We start from the raw sequence: 14,049 nt of genomic DNA, 5'->3' as shown, positions 1-14,049 counted from the left end.
TAATCAAACCACACAGAATAAGGCTACCTTTATGATCATTAAAGACCAAAATACAAAATACATTTAGAAGCACTGCCTGGTTCATAAAAAGCAAAAAGTCTCACATATACATTTTCACTTTCCAAGGAAATGTCTTTTTGATACTGTTTAAATATCAGCTTTTATTGGAGAGAACTAAAACCAGATTTGACTTGAATCCATTTTTATCTTAAACATGAGATAAATCCTTAAGTTCTATTATAAGTTTATAAAGTTATAACTTACATATAAGTTCAGGAATTAGAAAACAAGCAGTCAGCTGTACCAAAGGAGCATAAGAGCCCAGACTCCACGATTACACTAGGAAGAGCTCACCAGGAAGCACTAGAAAAAAAAAGCAGGTGTTCACAATTTTCCAGATTCCAAGCAGCACATCTGTTTCACACTTTGGTTGCGTAAGCCAGGTGGGATTCCTCCATGATAAAATAACCTACTGGCACACAGGGTCATAACATTTGGACTATAAGACAACTTGGTTCATTGCCTATGTAGGGACAACAACAGACAAGAAATTTACAGTAAGCTACATCATGTAAGAACCATTGACTTAAGAATCTGTAAGTAAAGGTTTACGTGGCTTAACACCTATTTTACCGGATCAAGAGAGTTACAGCATCTTAAAGTTCTTGGGTTCAGTTTAATTAAAAGTATAAAATAAATACTTTAAGACAGCACTCTATCACAATTGACTATTTTTTTCTATTTTAGATTCAGAGACTTTCTGTAGGTAGGGCTATTTATTTTTAAACTTTTACAGGCTGAAAAAAATTGTATGCACTTATGTTTATCTTGCCTTAGTTTTTAGGGCTTTATAGAAAAATAAGTTATTTTTCATTTTCAGTAGAAGGTTATAATACTTCTCCTCCATCCCACATCTTCCAACAAGAATAAATACCATCCTTTTAGGGCTACGTTTGTGTACACCAGACAACACCCACACCCAACCAACCCACAATTCATCTGTACGGGTCCAGAAGGTGCAACTCCTTTCAGTTTTGAAGAAGCTATGCTGGCAGGTTACTGCCACACTGGGAGCTCCCTTCAGGTTCCAGAGTGCTGACAAGGGTGCAATGAGGAACTCATAGTGGATAACAGGATAGAAGATACTTTCTTGAATGAGGTGTGCTGGTTTAATTCTCTATTTTGTGGCCTTTTAAGGTTGTGCGGCTTTTGGGAATTGTTTTGGTTTTTAGCTGAGAATGGGTCCATTCACATGTACAAATCAAGCTACACAAATAACCTAAACATTTCACAAAAATGCAGGTTCTGGGAAAGAAGGCACTACCTCTAGCAATCACAAAAATTATGTATCTATATACAACAGGGTGCTATTTAACAAAAATATTTCCTTCCTACAAGAAAATCCACCATGCAACTCAAATTTTAAAGATGCTCTTCTACAGCTTTGTTAATAATATTACTGTATCTACTCATTGTCATCTGTTATCATAATGGTATAAAAATCATTACAGCATCATACAAAACCAAAGTATTTCCTTCAGAGTCTTCAAAACTTTAAAAGTTAATCAATTTTCAAAAAAATCCCAAACTTTTCAGTTTTCAAAAGTGTATTACCAGCCTTATAAGATAATTTGTTTCTAAAAGCTAAGATCAATATACCAGTATATTGGTTTTCACTTACAATGAATTATGTTCTTCTTCAAAACAGAATATCAAGACCTGGACTCTTTAAAAACTCTCAAAACTAGAAGACAATAAAAATCTAAGATTTGTATTTTTGTAGTCGTATCATCTTAAATAAAAAAAATTCAGAGAATGGTGGGGCAGACTTGTGGTTTTTGAATGCAGAAGACAGTATGATTTACTGGAATTTTTTAGTAAATCAGGTAGTATTGTCAATGCAAAGTACTTAAAGGACCACTTTATACTAATTTTAATTCTAAATTGATTTATACTAAAATTCCATAGAACTGTCTTTTATTCATATATTTCATAAATGTAAATTTGGTGACCATACACTTAATGTAAGAACAGCTGCCCCAGGTCAGGCAAAGGGTCCTTCTACCTCACTATTTCATCAATAACAGACAAAAATCCAGTTATAACTCTCTTCTATTAAATGAAAGTCATTCTTCTCCTTGACCTTGCAACTACAGGATTTTTAAATTAGCCCAGAGCACTAATTTGGATCATGTGTTACTTTTTATAGTGTAAGAGTCAAGTACCACATCACCATCAGCATGCAATTGATGTTTTGACAATACACCTTGAAGACTGGTGGAACCAGACCACTCCAAGGCTTTTCTAGAGAACATTCTCTATCCCTTTACTGATGGATTAATAATACTCTGCTATATCTACTCTATCTACCCTTTTCCATGCTCTTTCCTAAAGTTAGAAGTTACACTTTTACTAGCTTACCTTAACAAAATGGGACAGAATTGTCTAGAGGGCTCATGACAGAAATTCTGAAACAGACAGTGCATATAGTATAAAGCCTGTTACTAAAGAAAGCAAAGATGCTGTTCTTTGCTGCTCTAACAGCTGAAGACTTAGAATAACAGATTTATTCCATATAGTAGATATCCCACAATTCAGCGCATTTTATCCAAGGAACAGATTTGTGAACTTGCTATTATTCCTTATTTTCCAAAGACAAAATAGTCCTAGTCACATCAAGTTGTTCTTATCTATGGTATTAGAAGCTTCTGGGCTAAATTCAACGGCATTTGTTTAAATGCAAGATAAATGCAAAGATTTTTTTCTGGAAGATATACCCTTGTTCTAAAGTTGCCTTTGTCAAAACCCAGGAAAGTATCACATCCTTTGCAGCAGGGAGACCAACATTACCTCCATAATAGAGCACAACAATCGTCCTTAACAACATGCCTTAGAATCTTTGCTGACAAAGCCATAATTAGATACCAGTAATCTGAGACAATCAGGGACAATAAATCCAAGACAATCAAAAATACAACGGTTAAGCATGCTATATGTATACTCACAGTATGACAACAAAAAAAATGAACGAAAGCTGAACACCACATTCCTGAGAAGACCAAACTGATGACCCAGAAAGCATATGGGAAAGTCCCTCTGTGAGTCTTTTTTATTTCATGTCCAATACTTGATTTTGATGAGATAATAGCTGTTTCAAGCAATTATCACAGTGCTCCAATTCCACTTTTTAAGATCATAATCCAGTAATGATTACTCCCATCAAATACAGAGCTATAGTGAACATAACTAGAAGAGTGGAGTTTTTAAGCATGTTTTGTCAGTTACTCCAAAATCTGTATTAGATACCTGTTGACTTTTGGATGAAATTTAAGAGATTGGAACTGCCTGTCCAAGTACTATATTGCTTGGGATCTGCACTTTCACTCATTACAAGAGTTTCTCTTCAGTAATTTGAATTCTTTTGATGAAAATATATAATCTTTCACAAGTTAGCCAGCCCAGGCATTTTCCAAAAACAGGTGATTTAAAATTTCCATATCATATAAGTTGATTAGTAGGTCTAACAAACAGAGAAATAAATTTTCAGAACCCTTACCTTCTGTAATAAAAAAATAATTACATAGTATATTGTATCTGTCTTTTATAGGACAATACTATGATAAGACCAGAGATAATAACAGAAGATTTTTTCACCCACCAGTAAAAAATATTAAGAAAAAAAACCTTAATTCATTTCAGCTCAAATTAAGAGGAAAACATAAAACAGTTGCACTCTAATTGACTATAAAAATGTGTACCTACTTACAACATGTTTGTATGCGAGCTTAAATTCCTCTCCCTAAACTTCCAATCCTAGTATTTTTCAAGATTTAGTCAAGTTTCAAGTTTTCACCTATTAGTATAGAGACATTTAACTGTTCAAGGGATTAATAGTACCCAGGTTTACTCAAATCTTACAGGCACAGAAAAATCTAGAGGTCTTTTCGAGTCGAAAAGCAGTTTACCTTCGTTTTAAACACCATACTGCCACCTAGTCGACAACCCAATGAACTACGCTGTCCTCTACTTGATGCACCACAATTACAGCTAAAGCCATGGAATAAAAATTAAATCGTTTCCTAAAAATATGATTGTACAAGGATTAAGGTATCAGAAGCTGTGAGAACTCCAACTTCCTCGTCCAGTAGATGTACTCTGGCAGCACAAAGGAATCAGCAACTGCAGTTTTTAGTACTCATTTGCAAAATGTCACTAGCTGCAAAAAGAGCAGACGTGTTAAGGTAGCATTCCAATGTGGTAGTTGCTACTTGTTTGTAGTTATAGTTGTGAAATCACTATATCAAGTACAAAATAAGGAGATGATTAGACTCAGTACCATAAAGTAAGGGATCAGTCAAAAAAAAAAAAATATTAACATTAAACAGACTTACGCTGAGGAATGTATTGAATAAATTCACTCGTATGTTAGAAATGTAAAGATCTGTGAAATTTAGTTTTATCAATGAAAGAAGGCTGTCTGCTATGGAAGCATCATTCAGAACCATGTTGAGCTGTGGAGTGTTTCTTACATGACAGTCTCATTAAGGGGAATAAATTGCTCTCTTGGCTAAATCTAATCCAAAAGATTAGGGACGTGGCAGCAGGAAAAGCAAACACAGTCTCCTGTGGCAGCAAGTTCAGGCACTACTGATATTTAACTTCTTTCCAACATTTTGGAAATATCCATTTTATATTCAGAAAGATTTGCCTAAAGGCTGGTTTGTGGTTTTTTCCTTCTCTCTTCTTTTAAATGTTTCTGACAAGAAGTACTACTTCTTCAAACCATTCCTCAACACAATTTACACTAACATTTCTATTAAATATTTTGGGATCCCTATGGTAAAGCTTCAAAAGGAAAGAAATTATCATCTCAGTGGAGCATAATATGATAAGAAAATAGTTTCTTTTCAGCCTGAGCACCATAGATAATATTGCTATCAGTGAAAAAAAATCCTGTTTCATAATTAGAACAATTTCCTAATTCTATATATGTGCATCCTGGTATAGGTTAGTGTAAGGACGTCTCTGCAGCACCAGGTTTGGAACAGCTCCCACAGGAGGTCGGGAATGGCAGTAGAAGGCAAGGAGCAGCCTTCTACCAGGACTGTCTCCTCCCCATGCCACAGCATCCCCTAAACTCCAGAACAACAGAGACTGCAGAAACCAGGCAGATGTTCTTCCCCCTCTTTGGGTACCCAGTCTAATACACGATCAACAAGTACAGGATTTTTGCAGGACAGAAGACAGAATGCATGACGTTTCTGAAAAGATGCATTAGAAGACCACAATTACATGTCACAGTGATAAAAACTTTAACGCAAAAGGCACAGGAAACCAAAACAGCAACACTTTTAAGATGACACATAAATATACTAAAGACGGCATTTTTAGAACTTTTCTCTTGTTAGCCTTCACCATGAACAGGAGAGGCAAGGTGACTGAGATCTTACTAGAAATACTCAGTAAATATGGATATTTTACATGTTTGTTCAAATTCCTAAGTGAAAGACAAGATTTAAACTTTACTACTGAGGATAAATTTTGCAGCTTGAAGCACTCTACTGTTGGCTACACGCATAGTTTTTTTTTTTCAACTAAAAGTTATCGTCTTGACTATAGTGACATGCAACTGGCACTGGGGGGTCACAGAAAACTAAAGCAGAAAAGACACCCCCATTTCAAACCAGGAACACTGCTCTGTAGTTACCTGTAAGCTGAAACACACTGTAAGTCAGACACAAGCAATGCAATAAACATCAAATAAACTAAGTGAGGGTACACATGCAAGTGCAAGGAGAGAAAGAGGAAAAGCTGTCCTGTACTTTTTTGTCCGTCTGGATTCAGAACAGACTTGGAAAAGGTGGCCCTGACAGAAAAGATGCACCAGGTATTAATGTATTTTCCTCACAGACCTGTAGCATGGTGAAACTGTTCTTACACTGAGAGGAAAGCAGCCTGGCTAGAAGCTTAAATAAGTATTTCCAGACTTTGGATGGGGCATTGCACAAACAAATCCATACGAAAAGCGAGAGACTAAGCCCTACATAATAAAAATGAGGAAAGACATCACTCTTTCTGGGACAGGCCCATGATTATTAACAGCACTGTGGCCTCCCAGGCCCAGCTGGAAAACTGTTTGGGGTTTTTTTAAATCTTGTTTCCCCCCCAGTTCTACCAGAGCAGTGGCAGGTTATTCTCTAGCAAGAACAGCCACCCATAAGGCAGCACCGAAACACCCCCCTCCCCGGCTTACCCCCTTCTCCGGGCAGCTAGCCGGGTCTCCTCAGGGGCCCTGCCCTTCCCTCCCCACCCGCCCCGGCACCGCCTTCCCGCCCAGGCCAGCGGCCGCCTTCCCGCCGGGGCGGGACTGCTCCCCTCAGCTGGGCCTGAGCCAGCGCCGCTGCCGACGGCGCAGGGCGGGAGGCAGCACCCCTTGCTAATACAGTTAATTTTACTCTGACAGCAATACATAAGAGTAGGACACCCTTTTCAGTCTGAAATGCAAACCTCCCTGGAAGCGAGGCCCTCGTCCCCTTCCCAGCCCGGGGCGCTGCCGCCCTCACACCGAGCTCCCCCTGAGGGAAGGCAGCAGAAAGGCTTTATGCTTAGCACACTCCTAACATACCAAAGCAGGGAAATGCCGTTAATATACCCACAAATCCTTTACTCTGCCCTCTAGTGACACCACGCGTAAATTCATTTTTCAAGTGAATGGGACCCAGATCTGTTTTTCAAAGGCGTATCTGGTACTTTTTTACCTCATCTCATACATCCCACTATGCAGTTCTGAAGTGGACGAGTATTTTGCTGCAAGTTTGTACTACAGCTGAACTGCTGCATGGAAGAAGACCCAGATATAAGAGGAAGAAAGGGGATACAAAGTCCTACAACACAGGCAAAGCATAATAGTATAATGTGAGTATGAGCACTATAATGAAAATTATGCAGGAACTTATTTATCAAGGATTTACATTTAACATGGAATGCAAGCCTAAGTCATCTAATAACTGGCTATGTGGGTCCATTACTTTTGCTTGATCAAACTTGAAAGAGGCAAAAAGAAATCAGATAATGAACATGAGGAATAAATAGGTTTCCAGTAACTATTTCCTTTCCTGGACAAGGGAAATATGACTTGCAGAAATATATGTCCTATCTTAAAAGAAAACAAAACACAAATCTGAAGGTAATATAGGAACCCTTTTCACTTATCTTCCTCTCTATGCTAAAATACAAATATAAATGTTAAAAAAAAAATCTTTGGTTTTGACTCAATTGTCTGCATTTCACCTGGATTACTATCTTCAACAACAGCATGAACTTCCATGAAAGTATCACTTCTGTAAATTGTATAGCACAAGTGTCTTTCAATAAACTTCATAGCAAATAGTTATGTATATTTAATGTTACACAGAAATCACATTTTATGGAAAGATAAAACAGTCAATGAGGAACAAGTTGCTTTTTTTCCCACTGAAAACCTGTGACTGACTTGGCAAAAACTAAAATACTTATTTGAAACAATGATACCTGGAAATGTAATATTTTCCAAAGTACAATTCAGAAAGCATTCTTTTGCATAAGTTTTGAAATATGTAATCTAGATCTACCAGACAGGGACATAATTTGGACTGTCACCAGTAACATGAGATTTATTCCTGTCAAGGCCACAGCTGGAAGCTAAAAAATGAACAGAGCGAAGGGCTCACCTTCATGCTGATGTTTATAGACAGTGCTACAAATGAACACCAGATTAGTATATATAGCAGCTGTTGGAAACCATGCTGGTTTGTGATTTAGCACAGCACTCCAACCTTTGAAATACATTTGATAGTCTAAGTGGATTAACATACTAAGCAAACCTTTATCATTGCTCTAATGGTTTTCACTAGGAATTCTTATACCATTATTCATATACATTTATATTTTTTAAAAATCCCTTTTTGAAGAAAACTCAAATTATTTTAAAAACACTTCTAATGGAGCCTCTATATAACTAATATCTTCAGATGTCATCTCAAATCTGCACCCGACTTTATTATAAATACCTGATTTAGATCATGTGCACATTTTTTAAATACAACGTAGATTTGATAATGAAACATGCCAATCAAATGTTATGCTTCAGTAAATGCCTTTTCTCTCTCAGCAGGTGCTATTGCTAGACTTAAGTCAAAATCAGTTAATCTATACTTAGAACAGACAATATTACTGTTATCTTGAGATATTTCATGAAATAGTAATGTGACATTTATTTAGCAATTTTGGAATCCATCAAGTCATATTTGTAGAAAATAATATTTGCAGTTACATTGGTTTGTGTTGTGTGGGTTTTTTGTTTGGTTATTTGGGGGGTTTTTTGTTTGTTTGTTTTTTGTTTGTTGGGGTTCTTTTTAAGTTCCTTATGCACATAGATGCCACCCCTCAGGCAGCAGTGCCTTGCCCTGGGCAAGGGGCAGCCCAGCTTGCCCTGAGCCAGAGCCCTGCATGGGGCTGGGGCTCCTGATTCACAGGAATTTGGGACTCCTGCTTTCTGCCAGGCTCACCACCTGAGTCCCACTTCTCTTCCTCCCATGTTAAACAGGTCTGTAGGTCTTCCTATGCTATTTTTGTTACTTTTGCTCAAACCAGGGTGTGGGAAGGGGGACACAAAGGAGAGAAATTAATTTCTTTCCATCATCCCTGCATACCAAAAAAATGTTTTTGGCCTCCTATCTTTGATTTTTAAATCCTTTCAGATTCTACAGTCTCAAGTCTTTCCAAAAAGCTCTGTGTGTTAGATCTCATTTGTCCTTAGAGCAGCCGTATTTTTGTTGCTTCTTGCTCTCGATAGCTCCCCATTTTCTGAATTATGCCACATTCACACAAGACAGCCAACCAGCAATGGCTAATAAAGTTCAGTTGTTCTGCCTGTTGCAGAAGCAGTCCTGATCAAGAGATCAATTAAATGTATCCTTTAGCTTTTTGCTATCAGTGATGCTATTTACAAGTTAAAAACTGCTTTGCTGAACACTCACCACTAAAAAAGATTAAACCCCAAAAATGTCTGCTACAAATAACAAATTCCAAAACCTTCATCTGAGACAACCCCCCCCTTTTGTTTTTAATCTGAACTGCCTCCTTAAAGGAACATTAACACAATCTTACAGTTTACTTCCTTACATTAAGGACATAAACTGCACTCACACAGCGTACTGTCAGCTAGTGCCTCACTCATGCAGGGAGTGCCGTTTTAAAAACTAAAACTAAAAAAAAAAAAAAAATCAAGCTGTTTATGTATGTAAAATAAAGTCTGTCTTAAAACAAGAAAATAATTTCTAGTACTGTAATTCTGAGCATCTCTCAAATACCTATTTCCAATACCTCAAAATAACTTGTTGACCTGTTTTTCAGTTCTAAAACTCTGCTCAGTAATTCCTAGCATAACAAAATGGTATCAGATTCAAACCAATTTTTAAATAAAAGTAAGAAAATATCTATCTTCTGTATTTAGGTCAAATAAAAAGGATGACTTTTCGACCACATAAAAACCCACAAATGCTACAAAGGTATATAAAGTCAGTCACAATTCTTCCTTAACATTTTTCTGGCATTTTTCAAAAAGGTTGTGGGGTGCTTAGGATTCTTTTTAAATATACAATTTATTTTTCTTTTTTGTTAAAAGAAAACCAAAACTAGCAAGTACTATCAAATTCAATGGATGATTTTATTGGGAACAGCATCAGACCTAAACTTAGCACATACTGACATCTGAAAGACATAAAGACTTAAGTCTTTTTCAATTTTGTTTTTCATAATTGTACTATGCAAAATAAGCTGGTGTAAGAGATTGGGGGGAGGGGAAGAATCAGAGACTCTTTGGCTGACTGGATGTGTTACATTAATTTCTTAATATGTGAAGGAGTGGATTACCCCTCTAACAGCAATGGGAAATTAGTTTCTTTATTTCTTCATTAAGACTGTGGGAGGGAAATTAATTTTCTACTCTGGTTTTCTAAATTAATTGAATATATCTTTATTAAAGTGATAAATATATACACATACTTTTTGGTTGAAAGAATTCTCTAAATTAATCCTAAACAGACATTTTTAAAGCAATTTGGAGGCACACGGTTATTTTTTTGTTTCATTTTCTGATGTTATAAAAATATTGAAAAAATGGATCATATAAACCTAATGTAATAAAGCTGTCTATAGAAAAAAGTATATGAAAATAGTTTTTCTAGAATAATTTTTGTAGTATTAGTTAAATAGCATATTGCTTAATCTTCATCTCCTCCTACTCTGACTGTATTATTTTTGTACCTATGTTCCTGCAGCTTGTAACATGTACCTAAGTCTCTATGCTTTCATACATATAGGTACATTCATCAAAAATGCTTTTTGATTGCTCTAACAAGAAACTGTCGTTTTTTAAAAGCATCATCCAATTAGTTTGAATAATGAGGCAAAGTACCTTGAGGTGTCTAGGTATTTTCACGTGTGTGTTGGTACTTAGTTTGTAAATTCCTCTATCTCAAAGTTACTCACTTTACTTCCTATGCATTCAGTGTTTTTACGTCTGTTTGTATTGTAAGTGTATGTCATATGGTGTACTTCCACCACTGCAACATTATAGTCTTTTATGTACATTCTTTGGTACTCTTTTATGCAAAGTAAATCACCTCAAAGTGAGCTTATGCCATTAGTATTTTTATTTAGCCTTCTATTGCATAAATAATTCTTTTATCTAGCATATTCCTTACTCAAAAAATAAATCATAAGCATTTTTCTAAAGAACTTGGACATTTAAGCATTGGAAAAAACCTACCAATGGCAATCATGAATTTTCCATCTCCTAGTATCTTCAGATGAAGACTAGAGGCCTTAGCAAACAGCACGCTTTGGCCAAACATAAGCTCTGGACTGAATACAAGAATACCACAGTGGAATCCAAGAGCTTACACCGTAAGGAAAGCTAGATTTGTTGGTCCTTTAGAACCATCAAGTCCTTCATGCACTTTTGGCCTAGAGGCTCAAGAGAGTAAGAAAATTCATAACAGAGCCCTCTGCAACTTAATTTTCCTCATGTACCTCAAATGCATTAAACAGAGAATATAATTTCTCATCCGTCATTCAATGACAATTAAAAGTCCATGCTATTTTATGGGGGCTCTGTCTCCCTGCACAAATAAGTAATCATGGCCCAAACTATATCAATATAGACACAGGTTATTTTAATTTAATCTTTTTATTTTTTAAACTTAAATGGCCAACTTGGCAACTTCTACCACCTTTCACATGAGCTACTGTATTATTGTTTTCTTAAAGAAAAATCTAAGAAATAAATCACAATACAATTATTTCTGAAATTGCACTGCAGTTACTATAAACTCAAACTCTAACCTCTACCGCTAATTCCCAAGTAAAAGCCACCAATTTTTCTATTTAGTAAGATCTGTATATGTTTGACAGTCTTGATTACAAAAAAAGCCTTGCTGTATAAAATTAAAAAAATTAAAATCCGGGAAAGCAAAGGGACAAACTACCTTTGTAATCCTTGAAAAACAATGACCTTTAAGGAGATTCTCCTAGATAATCACTTCGAGCTTACAAATTATTTTTAACCTGAAAATATTATTTATTTAAAAGTTTGTAAATTTTTGCATTCATTTTCTAAGTTCAAAAAATCCAAACAAAAAATTATTCCAAGTTACACACCAAAGATAGAAAAAGGCCTACATGGTTAATGGTGATCCATCTTTGCAGAAGTTCCTCAAGTCACTTCCTTTTTATAAGCTCCACCTTAATTTTTGTTAGTAGAATTCTGGTTAATTCTTATAATGAGATTATTCTCATTGTAAGAGAAGAAGAAAAAGTGGAATACAAGTAATTAAATAATGGGAGAAGTGACAGCTGATCTCCTTACTAGGAAGTAAATACGAAGTTCTTGTTTGCTTGGTGAAACAAATAACATCTTAATTACAGACACAGAGAGCATAGGAATTAAATATGCAAAGTTTATATTGAACAAAAGCAAGACTATCTCAAAAGCATCATTAATACACCCACTTGTTTAATGCATTCCACTGGATAGTTACTCTCTTTCAAAACTGCCAACAAAGTTACAAAATGCAACCCAGAGGAAGAAGCAGAACAAGTTCTGCACTTGTTTACAGAATGTATTGCTTGGTTAGTAGCTTGTTAAAAAAAGGCAAGCGAGTCTACACAGCATCTTTGTTAATATGTTAACCATAATTTGCAAAGACAAAATAAGATGCATTCTTTGCCCAGAGAACAATTTAGCATTAATGCATAGAGAAGTAAAAACAAACTTCAACGCTATCTTCCCCTATTAGGGGAACTTAAAGAAGCAGAGCAAAAGGAAGTCTGAATAAAAATTAAGTAGCAGACAAGATCTCAGCTACTCGAGAAAACAAACCAATGGTGAAACCTTTTTCCTTAGGGAAGAAAATCTATGACCAACCTCATAATTAAAATGGCAGAGTGGAGACCCTTCCAGTGGTGTAACATTTATCAACTATACATATCCATATCCAACTATGCAGTCTCCAGATTAAAAAAAAAAATTTGTAGAAAGCATCCGAAACCATCTCGAGCCAAGACTCAGTAACCTTTTCCAATACACAAAAGCTTTGCATGAATGGGGCAACATAAGACTATGTTTATTATCCTTGCCACTGTACACATTATTAGCCCGCATACCCGTAAATCAGGTGAAAATGACATAAGAATCCTGTCAAGAATTGTACATACACCTGAGATGCAGTAACTAAAACTATTCTGTTGGAAACAAAGTGGTGTTTTGGGGTCCACAAAGCAGAAAGAGCCAAAAGAATTTGTACCAGTACTCCTCACCGGACCTCTCTTTGTAGAGAGACTGCTTACCTAAATTTTCTGCATATTTTCTTAGGCAGAGAGACTATTTAGGCAGCTTGTCATCACTGATCTTAATAACATTTTCAGAAAAATCTTTGCTTCTGTCTAGTCTACAAATATTTTAAGAATCAGCTTTTAGACCATAGCAAAGAATTACTGCATCCTCCACAGACCTGCACTGGTTTGACCTCACACACATGGCATTCTCTCATCTGGACTAAAAACCTGAAAACTCTCACCAGTTGCTTCCTCAAATTCAATGAAATTCACTTTGCTCTTTATCTGGCTGTAATGTGCTAGACCATTTTCTAGAAACCATAATCAACATAAAAAGAATGGCAAATTACAATATGCAGGAAAAAAATACAGGTTAACACAGCTGTCTTTAAAATCAGTAATCATGAAAACCAGTAAAAATTTGATCAACCCTAACAACCATTACATCTGCTTGGATAAAAGCACCTAAAATAAGCACCTCACCCAGTTAAAGCTGGCTTCTACTCACCAGTGGAAATAAGCTGAATTTTTAAGATCACATGTCTAAAGAAAACTTTAAAATCACTTTCTCGCCTTTTCAAGGAACCCTCCCACAATTGCAAACAAGTTCCTTGCGGAACAACCAAATACATACCAAATAGAAACTGACTGTACCACAGCAACAAATACCAAGTTTACCAACATATTTCCACAGCTACCAAAATACATGCCAAGCAGAACAGAAATGCCAATATCTATTACATTTATGCACATCAGAAGCCTGCATTGTTGCTGCAGCTGAGCAAAATTAAAACACAGCCAAAGCTGTCAAACTGGTGTTACATTACTTCACATACAAATAACTCAAAAGCTCAATTTTTTTAGAAAATGAAACCTTTTCAAGACACATTTTATACAGCTTTGTCCTGTATAATTTGATAACAGATTCTCAGCAGGAACATTCAGAATTATGAACTCTGAGAGCTCCCTCTAGTGTGAACAAGAAATTAAGTGCAAGGTATCAACTGTACAGAAAAAATGTGTTACTGAGATGAAAAGATAATGCAACAGAAATAGTTAAGGTGCTAAATATTAACCCCAGAGCTTAGAAAGCTGAGATGAGGTTGAAACATCGGGGCTTTTGCTATACTAGAAGCAGACAGTATCACAGATTCACAGGATGGTTGAGGTTGG

The 14,049-nt window shown here is 36.0% G+C and overlaps 1 protein-coding gene across 1 annotated transcript in view; it reads right to left on the bottom strand.

Moving 5' to 3' along the window:
* CCDC73 (coiled-coil domain containing 73) overlaps positions 1-14,049 on the bottom strand; it is an 87,374-nt gene that overhangs the window by 63,497 nt on the left and 9,828 nt on the right. The window contains exon 5 of the mRNA XM_074885027.1: positions 265-363. The gene's annotated coding sequence lies outside the window, so the exon portion shown is untranslated. The remainder of the gene's footprint in view (positions 1-264; positions 364-14,049) is intronic.

Source organism: Strix uralensis, chromosome 15 (genome assembly GCF_047716275.1).
Source record: "Strix uralensis isolate ZFMK-TIS-50842 chromosome 15, bStrUra1, whole genome shotgun sequence".
In the NCBI taxonomy this organism is placed as follows: domain Eukaryota; kingdom Metazoa; phylum Chordata; class Aves; order Strigiformes; family Strigidae; genus Strix; species Strix uralensis.
Note: the sequence above shows the minus strand (reverse complement) of the source record. Positions and strands in the feature narration are given on the sequence as shown.